The sequence below is a fragment of the Eleutherodactylus coqui genome, chromosome 8 (genome assembly GCF_035609145.1).
Source record: "Eleutherodactylus coqui strain aEleCoq1 chromosome 8, aEleCoq1.hap1, whole genome shotgun sequence".
NCBI classification, from domain to species: domain Eukaryota; kingdom Metazoa; phylum Chordata; class Amphibia; order Anura; family Eleutherodactylidae; genus Eleutherodactylus; species Eleutherodactylus coqui.
The window spans coordinates 199468575-199476238 of record NC_089844.1 but is presented as its reverse complement, the minus strand read 5'-3'; positions in this window follow the sequence as shown (position 1 = coordinate 199476238).

Here is a 7664-nt window from a genome sequence, read left to right as displayed (position 1 = left end):
GTAAAACCAAAGTACGGTGAACGGTTCCTATTCACATTCCTCTTCTGTCGTCTATTGGGACGAGATCTAAATTGTTGAGCACCATTTCTGCGCTCCCCCTGCCAACTATAGACCCTGCCGGACCTATAGTCATCTATATCGCGTTGCCACTTTTGTATTTTAGTGGATTCAATGTCCTTCTTGTATTGCCTACATAATTCATCAATTTTCTTCATTAGGTCAGAAAGATCAGAGCCAGATAATTGAGAAGTTAGCTGTGTCTCTATCTCAGATAAAGTTGCTTGGTGCTTCCTAGTCTCAGCCTGCAAATATTCAATATTAAGCAAGATGACATCGAAGGAGAATTTATTGGCTATTGCTTCATATTTTAAACGAAATTCCATATTGTCCATCATAAGAGTCGGGCGGACATTCGTTCGTAACCCCCTTGGAATACGTTTCATGTTGAAGTACTCCTTCAATGTCACCATATGCAGACCATACGAAATTATTTTTTTCTTTTCAAATTCATATTTAGACTGTAGATTGCAAACAGATGGAGAACTCAGGAAGGTACCGTCATTTGCTATGTCCGCCAGTATCCTGGTGGCATCAGCGTTGGTGTATGCAAACGGTCGTGGGAATTCTGGGACATCGTCACCCAGATCAGTAGGTGGGTTCACACCCCGGTCAGGTGCACGCTGACTACAGTCTATCATATACAGGAAAACAAGCAATGTATAGGCAGCAGCACTCACCGACAGATCCTACTCAGGAGGGTTTTTTTCTTTTTTACTCAATGCAGAAAGCACATAGGCGCAGGCTTCTCCAAAGGACTGGACCAACGTCCTCAATAAATCCAGAGATGCAGTATACAAGAGAGCAGCACCAGGCGATGTTATATTGTAAGAATCACATGATACATCCAGCACAATCCATGTGTCTTCACTAGAAAGAATCTTTATTCCCAAAACGACCAGATTACAGCAACGTTTCGACTCGCAAAGGTAGAGTCTTTCTCAAGCTGTCAGTACATACACATATACCCTTCATATAAATAGAAAGCCTCAACCAATCAGAGACTACAAACAACACCTGTGTATGCATTAGCTGGCAAAGATGGCGTCTGCAACACCCTTTGAGTGATCTGAGGTGGTGGTTACAGTGTGACAGGTGCGCTCTCATCCCCGGTCAGGTGAGTTAGATACACTGCTAAGTACTTTTAATTAATGTATGCTTTGATTGGTTGAGGCTTTCTATTTATATGAAGGGTATATGTGTATGTACTGACAGCTTGAGAAAGACTCTACCTTTGCGAGTCGAAACGTTGCTGTAATCTGGTCGTTTTGGGAATAAAGATTCTTTCTACTGAAGACACGTGGATTGTGCTGGATGTATCATGTGATTCTTACAATATAACATCGCCTGGTGCTGCTCTCTTGTATACTGCATCTCAAGACTGTCATCCAAGTGTCATCTGTGTTTTCTGTGCATTAAAAAATGGAAGGTGGCTCAACTGATCTAATTGAAAAGTTCTATTAAAATCAATGGGTGCATGAAAAAAAAAATCAGAACGCACTCATATGTCCGTTTTTTTAATGCACCGGTTGATTTGAATGGACAATTCTTGCCCAAGAATCAGACCAAGATAGGACATGCTGCATTTTTTTACTCAGACTATCTGATTATGAAATCAGTGCGTTCTATTTCCGTAAAATAAAAAATCGGACCATACTCGCACGGAAAAAAACTCTTGCGTTAAAAAGCCCTTAAATCACCACTGCCAACAATCTAATACACGTACGGGGTCTCCTGACTGACCCCCAACGGAGAAATCTTATGTATGGCCTGCTCATAGATCTGGCATCACTATCCCTTGCTCCTACCACTACCTTTAAGGGAACCTGTCAGCAGAATATAGGTATATTACCTGGCCCCACAGTGTAAAACAGCATAGCAGCAGGAGAACATTGATGTTTTAAGCAGAATAGAGCAAATCGGCAAAAAAGTCAAAATTCTACTTTTATTGCAGAGCGCCTGTTAGTGAAATGCCCTGCCTCAAGAGGCGGCGCCATTACAGCTCCAAGTAAAGATGTCACTTGTTAAATCCCTCCTCTTCAGCCTCTTGCTGCCACCCACTTTCCTTCTGACGTCGGTACAAACCAGGCTGAATCCCATGTAAGTGACGTGCGCCTCTCATGTCATCTTCCAGCACATACACCGTAAAGCGAGGCTTAGATGACTGGAATTCACCTGAGGATTCAGCATGGCAAGCGCTGACTATCCATGCATATTAATGCACAGTGTGCCTCAGGTAGTCAGACTAGCGGTGCGGCCATCTATGTTTCTTCAGGACCGGAGGGTCACTTTAAATCATGTCTGTGGCCTTCTACTTGTCTCCACTTTGCTGACACGTCACATTCCGTCCTGTCCTCACTAACACAACCACAGATCACTTCCTGATCTAAGATACTCTGTGCTGCTGTAGCTTCTTGTAACCTTTTGTATGTCCCCCTCCGTCACTGCTACTGTCTTACTAACATACCAAAGAAAGTGGACAGGTCATTGCCCCATATGCTCAGCATACTCATCTGCTGCTACACTCATCACTGCCAGGATCTGATTGGCTACACTGTATTATAGCCCCACCCCACCCTCTGATTGGCTACCGTTTTTGCTAAAAGGAAACAGTAGACAGGCGGCCACTCACCTTGTATGCTCTCTCTGCTCAGCTTTCTCAGCATGTCATCCCACATCAGCAGTTTCTTCTCGGGGAACTTGGTGTGGAGGAAGCCAACCACATTCTCCAAGTGAGAGAGGAACATCTTGCCCAGGTCTCCTTTGTTATTGTTTAGCCAGGACGTGGAATCCTGACCCTCGCCCAGGTGGTAAACCTACAATTAAGGAGGACATCGAGACAAGATAAAGCACAGCTCCACTTACCAATATCTCTTTATATCTTACACCTAAGAATCTGTTCACATTTGCATCATAGGAGCAGAAAAACTTTAGTAACGGTGTGACAGATCCGTCATATGAGGGACATCAACGGAGCCAGACATGACGCGGGTATATCGGATGTGACCTCTGTGACCTAACCCAACCTCCCCCTTTCTTCAATTAAAACACTGCAACTTCTAGCTTGGATAAATTTTGGCCACAGCGGCCGTTTATTTAAATTCTTATTAACAATTGGGTAAAAACATCAAATAAAACAACCCACTGAAAAGGGGGAAGTCCCTGGAGCCTCCAACCCCCTCTGTCGCCTCCCCAACAGGGAAAAGGATTTCCGTCCTGCCTCCCGCCGCTCTCTCCCTCTATCCGACTCGGGAGACTGAAATCCTTCCCGCTAAAACCCTCCCGTTGCAAGACAGCCGACTCAGGAGGCAACACACAACCGGTTGCCCCTAGTTGCCCTCCTCCTCCCGACTCAGAGAGGCGCGAGCCGTTCCTCGGCTAGCCACGTTTCTCTGCAGGGACAACGGCCTGACAGAGCCGGGAGGCGACAGGCTGACCACACACACTATACCAAAAAGGGGGAGGGGGGGAGGCAGCCATCAGCCCCCCGTTTCCCCCCCCCCCCCGCCCCGCACATCAGCTGGCTCCAAGAACTCCCCCCCCCCCTTCCGAACGCCGCTATGACAATGTTGCGATACCTCTACGACCCTTTCTACTAACTAAACTGCCCCCTATATGCTAAAGTAAGGGCGGGTGGGTGGGACTTCCTCGTGGCCTCCGTCTTCTCCTTCTGCTTCTTCTTCCTCCGTTGCCGCCTAGGGATTCTCCTCCCCCTGCTGTTCCCGCACTTTCTCTCTAACTTCCCCTCTACTCCCCCCTATACTACACCCCCCCCCCCTCTTCACCCTTCAATTAACCCTGGCCTCCCCGTTAACCCTGTCATGGGCTGCCTCCATATATATCCCCGGGGGCTACTATTCCGGCGCCTCTTGACGCGGGTATATCGGATGTGACCTCTGTGACCTAACCCAACCTCCCCCTTTCTTCAATTAAAACACTGCAACTTCTAGCTTGGATAAATTTTGGCCACAGCGGCCGTTTATTTAAATTCTTATTAACAATTGGGTAAAAACATCAAATAAAACAACCCACTGAAAAGGGGGAAGTCCCTGGAGCCTCCAACCCCCTCTGTCGCCTCCCCAACAGGGAAAAGGATTTCCGTCCTGCCTCCCGCCGCTCTCTCCCTCTATCCGACTCGGGAGACTGAAATCCTTCCCGCTAAAACCCTCCCGTCGCAAGACAGCTGACTCGGGAGGCAACACACAACCGGTTGCCCCTAGTCGCCCTCCTCCTCCCGACTCAGAGAGGCGCGAGCCGTTCCTCGGCTAGCCACGTTTCTCTGCAGGGACTACGGCCTGACAGAGCCGGGAGGCGACAGGCTGACCACACACACTATACCAAAAAGGCGGAGGGGGGGGGGAGGCAGCCATCAGCCCCCCGTTTCCCCCCCCCCCCGCCCCGCACATCAGCTGGCTCCAAGAACTCCCCCCCCCCCCTTCCGAACGCCACCGCCAGCATGGCATGACCACCTCATGCCTGCGCAGCACCCCACAGAACTAACGCGCGTTCTATTCCCTCCTGAACCCCCTCTAACCACAGATCCGTCCCAATCTCGTTGAGATGCACGCCATCGCTCCTCCAATAGTTTCCTACTCCCTTCTCAAGATCTATGTGCCGAACGGCCACTCCTCCATTACGCGCAACGAAGCGTGAAACCTCCCGGTTAACCTTGATCCTGGCCTTGTCTATCCCCCGCACTGAGCGCGCGTCGCGCCACACCTTGCGAGGGACCATCTCTGACCAGACCAAGATCAAGCCCCGGTACATCTGCAACATACGAAGCATATCGTACCGGATGTCCCTACCTAGGTCCCTAAAGGGTCTCCGCCCCAAATCGTTACCCCCGACGTGCAGTACAAGGATGTTAGGCGGCCTGTCTAGGAAGACTAGGCGCTGAACGTCCTGTAACACCCGGAACCAGGCCATGCCCCGCACTCCGATCCATCGAATTACCGCCGTCTCTTTACTCAGCCTTAACTGTCTACCGTTAGGCCTGATCTTAGCCCTCTCCCCCCCCCCAATACACAAAAGAGTGGCCCATTATCCACACCAACGCGGCTCGATGATCTGTAACAAAAAGAAAAAACAACTAGTCGTAATTAACCCCGCCGCAAAAGACTTCCCCCCCCCCCCCACTTAAAGCAAGTGCGGCCTGATATAACGTTTAAACCGTCCCGACTTCCACCGACCGATGCCCATCACCGCCTGACTATCCAGTCCCCTCTCTGCTGCCTCCGTTGCCGCGCCTATTCTAAAAGAATGTGTCCCGAAATTAGAGCTGTCTAATCCCAGCGTATCTATCGCTCTTCTTAACACCGCCTCGAACTGGAACCTTGACAAAAAACGACCATCTCGGTGCTGCAGAAGAGGCCCTACCCTGACTTCTGCTACCAAACTGTACTCCTCCCAACATTTAACTGGGCACATGGACTCTCCCCGCACTTGTCCTAGCGACACTCTCCGACCTCTTCCCTCCTGATCCATCTTGGAACGACGTATGACTAATTCCAACCGCCCTTTTATAACCTTGGTATCCTCGCTTTGTAAACCCCCCCCTTTCTTTTTGCTGGGGGAAACCAGTTCCCCCAGCCGAAGAGCCCCAAAGAAAGCTAATGAAAAAGCCAACTTAAAAAGCGAGTATTCAAACCCGTCCCCGCATATCTCCCTCAATGCGCCCCCCAATCTTTTCAACAAGTCGAACGAGATTGGCCGACGCATATCTGGCCCCCCCTCCGCCCCCTTCTAAACCCCTTTAGTGCCTGTCTCACTACAAAATTCTTTGTAACATCAGTCAAACCCCGCAACTTAGCGCCAAACGCCACTCCTCCCATAAATTTGTTAACTCTCGCGACTGACAACCCTGTCTCAGAACTTTTCCCCAACCATCCCAACAACGCCCCTACCCTGTCCTCGTCGGAACGCACGATTCCCCACTGCTGCAGCCACTCCTCCCATTCCGACCAGGCTGCCCTATAAGCCGTCCACGTACTCCGAGCCAGTGAGGTACCTATTAAGTGCCTCACTGCTCGCTGACCACGCTCCAGATGTGTCTCGGGCAAGACACCCCTTCCTTCTCCGCTGCCGGGGCCAAACGTCGGAATCGCTCCCACTGGCAACGAGAAAGAGCATCCGCTAGTGAGTTGCTCACCCCCGGCACATGTACCGCACCTATCCAAGCGTTCAGTGATAACGCTTTCAGCACCAGGTGGCGCAGTAAGGCCACCACTGGAGGGGATGATGCAGACAATTTATTTATCGCCTGCACGACCCCCAGGTTGTCGCAGTGAAAGCGTACTCTCTTGTTCCTAAATTGCTCGCCCCATATCTCCACCGCTACTATAATGGGGAAGAGCTCGAGTAGCACCAAATTCCTTACCAACCCTGACGAGAACCAGTCGCTCGGCCATCCGGCCGCGCACCACTGGCCCTGGAAGTAAATCCCAAAACCTGAACTCCCTGCGGCGTCAGTAAACAATTCCCAATCAAAATTGTTTACCATTTCCTCCATCATTACTGACCGACTGTTGTAGTTCTCTAGAAACGCCGCCCATACTGCTAAATCTTTCTTGAGTTCCTTGCCTAGCCGGATAAAATGGTGGGGTAACCGAACCCCCGCCGTTGCTGACGCTAACCTTCTGCTGAAAATTCTCCCCATCGGCATTATTCGGCAAGCGAAATTAAGCTTGCCCAATAACGATTGGAGCTCCCTCAAAGTGACCTTGGTGACAACCCTTGCTCTTTTTACCTCCGCCTTTAACTCTGTCAACTTCTCCTCGGGCAATCTGCATTCCATTGCAACCGTGTCAATGGTAATGCCCAGGAACTTTAAACATGTAGTGGGCCCCTCTGTCTTCCCAGGCGCCAAAGGCACCCCGAATTGACCGGAAACCCATTGAAGTGACCCCAGCAAAGTTGCACAAATAGGCGAACCTGCTGGCCCTATGCATAGGAAGTCATCCAAATAATGGATCACTGACCTAATCCCCGTGCAATCCCTAACTACCCATTCTAAAAAGGAACTGAACGCTTCAAAATAAGCGCAAGAAATGGAACAGCCCATGGGTAGGCACCTATCCGCAAAATAACTTCCCTCCCAAAAACACCCTAACAAACGAATGCTCTCTGGAGCAACTGGGAGCAACCTAAACGCAGACTCGATATCCACCTTTGCCAGCTTCGCTCCCTGCCCATACCTGCGGACCCATTTTATTGCGGCGTCAAATGAAGTATACACTACAGAACAAATTTCCGGGTCTATACCGTCATTTACTGACGCCCCCTTTGGGTATGACAGATGGTGTATGAGTCGAAACTTGTTAGGTTCCTTCTTAGGAACAACCCCCAGCGGTGAGACCACCAGGTCCGCCACGGGCGGGGAACGGAACGGTCCCGCCATGCGGCCTAACTGAACCTCCTTAAACAATTTTTCGGTCACCACAGCCGATTGCCGAATCGCTGACGGCAAATTCTTGGTTGTGACCGGAACCCTATGAACTGGGGCGGGAATTCTAAAACCGTCCCTAAAACCCTCAAACAATAAACTCGCCTTATCTCGGTCGGGGTACCTATTTAAAAAACGGCACCATCTTTGCCAGTTTCACTGGTGT